The following is a 3,479-nucleotide window of genomic DNA, read 5'->3' as shown; positions in this document are numbered from 1 at the left end:
GGTTTTACCCTTCAGTGGAACCAAGGCAACTGAGGACTTGCTTTGAACTGTGAAGGTTTTGATGTTGTGGGAGTCAAACCACGTTCTTTTTTGTCTTTTTGAGCGCAATAAAGGGTGACATTCTACCTTTTTTTAAATTTTACTTGTATGTGGATTATGCACTCAACAACATTTATTATTTACTGCTCTTCAGGTTGAAATGTCAACTTTTCCACCCTTTTCATGAGATCCTTGAATGTCTGACTGGTGCTAATGTCTCCTTAGTGACGCCCGCTCAGTTTCCAGTACTTGCCTTTCACTTCATCTATTATTTCTTTTCTCTGTCAGTCTGGCTGGAAGGCAGTTGTTCAGGTAGCAGAGGAGTTGGCCTTTTAACTTTTAAGGCTTTTAACATTTTTAGGATGTGCACACCGAGACAACCACACAATAACCACAAAGACAAAAGCAACAAGATTGGTCATTTTGACCGTAGGTATTTTCATCTAAATGTCAAACTCCTATCTGATGTTATCACAAGTGACAAGACATAGGGCACATTGCTGTTGGTGAACCCACGCTTGGTGTTGCCAGCCCCCTGTTGGCTTCCAGATGATCTGCCCTTCCACCACTGTGCCACCCTGATGCTCTGCTTAGCAGTAGCTGAGATTTGGGGCAGAGAGAGAAGAAAGAGGCATTCAGCTGTGTTACTTGGGCAACAGGGTTTGTTTACAGCCTTTTCATTTGAGCTCTTGCACTGTAATAATACTCTCTCAAACAAACTGTTCAATACAGGCTCCTTTCTGACTGCTCTGTTGTCCTCCCACATCCATCCCTCCCACTGGCGAGCGCTCAATGGGGACATTTTCGGTCGCCTAGCATTTCAAATCAAGGGGCACAATGAATAGAATAAAAGAAAGAATTTGGGAAAAATATGGGCAGTTTTTTTTAAGGAATTGGACTACTCGCTGTCTATGAAAAGTGTTTTATTCTCTGCTGTAAGCGTGCAAGCTCTCCTTCATGTTAGTCAAGCAAAAGCTCAAAGCATGGCCTTGTACACAGAGCAGAGATAACAGTCTGGTACTTGGAGCACAGCACTACGTCAGCAGCGTCTGACCTGTTTCATGTAAAATGAGAGCTCCAGAGTACAATCAGGCCATTGTGATAGAACTAGAGTGCTGCTAAGGACCGTCTCATGTGAGTCAGCTCCTGAGGACTTGAGGTGACCTGCTGTCTCTCACCAGGGTTATGTTAATCAACCGTTTGTTAGGGTTAGTATGTTCCAGTGAAAGATGAGAAAGGCATGAATAGAGAAGAGAAAGGAGGTGGGTTGGGAGGAACTTGGACCGAGCGAGAGAGGGAGGGAGACTTGCAAGTTTTATTGTGAGGGATCATTTAAGCAGTGAAGAGCATGTGAGCGGAGAGAGGAAGTCAATATCTTTAAGACAGAGAAAACACAAAAGGGAAAAAGGGGGACTTACAGACGAAGGGAAAAGCAAAGAAAAAGCCTGTATAGTGACAATCCTGGATATTCTTTAATGTGGGAACTGGCAGCTGGACCGAAAAGGTAGATTAATATTGAACATGTCTCAAGAATGCATAAAAACAGTTCAGCTATGAAATATGTTACCAAGTAAAAACATTGCTCTAAGTTGCATTCTAAATCTCGTTTGAGGTTTTCAGCTGACACCATTAAAGTGTACACTCCAGTGATAGCGTCTATGAAGGAAATATGAACGTTGTGACTGCTATGGTAGTATCAGCTGCCATATGCTCAGCGTTTGATTGTTGCTGACAATATATTCTACTTTTGTATACCTCTGAAATATCGCTTTACACAAACAAGCTTATGAAGTGGCAATGCATAGAAATTAGAGCTTCACAGAAGAGCGCGGACACTTGTTCTCACTGAAAGGATGAGTTTACTGTATCGGTTACCATTAAATCCGTAGCAAAGAATTGATCCCGACGTGATTTGAACACGCAACCTTCTGATCTGGAGTCAGACGCGCTACCGTTGCGCCACGAGATCATCTGAGATGCAACATTTACAACTGTTTATTTAATCGTATCTGATTCCACTCTGGTGCGTCGTTTTGTCTTCTCCAACGTGAGCGTTTACACACACCAATCCTGTCTTTATCAAAACATGCAACAAAAGATACTCCTCAGTGAGCCTCTCAGGTATTTTCTTTGCCGTTATCTGATTTGGCCTTTACGCGCGGCTTCATTGATAATTAAAAATCTTAATTTTCAGGTAAAAGAAGAGCAAAAGGTGAGATCACAGCGCTACTTTGCCATTTTATCTCCATGCCTCGAAAGTGTACGGGTCCCTATAGTGGCATCCAGTAAGATAACAGTCCTGGAGGCGATTTTGTCCCCAGTCAGTCACTAGATGGTGCAATTCAACAGAGGTTAGTTGGTTTCTGATTTGGTCTCCATTTCATTTTTCGAACTTCTTGCTTTTTACCTTCATTCAGCACAGAGCCATGAAGCACCCTCCACAACACCATAGTTGGTTCTCTAACAGATGTAAGTAGTAAGAGAGGGAAGTGATAAATTAAATAAAATTCATTTACACAATCCAAGAAGAACCAGATGTAAATGAATCTGTGGGTATATGGAGAAACAAAACACAAACCTTGTGTGCTATAAATATGCGCTATTGTTTTTTGTTTTTTTTTCATAATTCTGATGTGTTCAGGTTGGCAGATCTGTCTGTTAATCCCAGCTGTTTTCTGCATAGGAAAGAAGAGGAGCATCTGGAGAATCTAGGACACGTACAGTGACCAGCCTGCTCATAATACAATGGATGGGTAAGTGCACGCAAAAAAAGTAAAAAAGAAAAGATGTGTTTTCTTGTATTGTCTGTTGTTTGACCCTGGTCATATAAAAAGGTTCTTTCCATAACACAGTATTCTTTAGTTTTCTCACAATTATAGATTTTTTTTGTTGTCATCAAGGTAACAAAAAATCCTCATTATATTCATCAGTCACCTTAAAATAAGGTTGCTCAGTGCTGATATTAGTGCCCTTCCTGCGCCAGCTGCAGCCGCTCTGATTAGGATGCATGCTGTTTTCTGTCTACACTGATGAGATGGTTTAAACGCCAGGGAGTTGGAGCAGCGCAGGGCACATTGATTAGTTGGGTAAATGTCACATCGTTGCCAGCAAGGTGAACAATGCTGTCAATATTTATTGTCTTTTCCATCCAGTTTATTGTCAGTCTCCATCCAGTTCCTGATTTTGTTTCTCTCAATCAAAATATTTAGTTGGACAGAGAGATGGAAGAGTGGTGCATGTCTCTCTCCCTGACTCTCTCTCTCTGCATGAAGCCGCCTCGTTGGGTTTACAGGGGTCAGACTGTAATGTTTGTGGTTTATCATCTGTGGTTGGTTTGGTTAAGTCAATTGTTTAAGGTCACAGGAGTTTGGCAGTAACAGTCGAACTAAGCATGGAAGATGTGTGTGTCTGTCAGTGTGCATTTGTTTTGTTACTGGACA

The 3,479-nt window shown here is 41.7% G+C and overlaps 1 non-coding gene across 1 annotated transcript; it reads right to left on the bottom strand.

The window, feature by feature from the left end:
- Positions 1-1,936: 1,936 nt before the first annotated feature.
- Positions 1,937-2,008, bottom strand: trnaw-cca (transfer RNA tryptophan (anticodon CCA)). Its single transcript has one exon. It is a non-coding gene; the product is annotated as a tRNA-Trp (tRNA).
- Positions 2,009-3,479: the final 1,471 nt, after the last annotated feature.

Source organism: Enoplosus armatus, chromosome 13 (genome assembly GCF_043641665.1).
Source record: "Enoplosus armatus isolate fEnoArm2 chromosome 13, fEnoArm2.hap1, whole genome shotgun sequence".
NCBI lineage: Eukaryota > Metazoa > Chordata > Actinopteri > Centrarchiformes > Enoplosidae > Enoplosus > Enoplosus armatus.
This window is presented reverse-complemented; position numbering and strand designations above follow the sequence as displayed.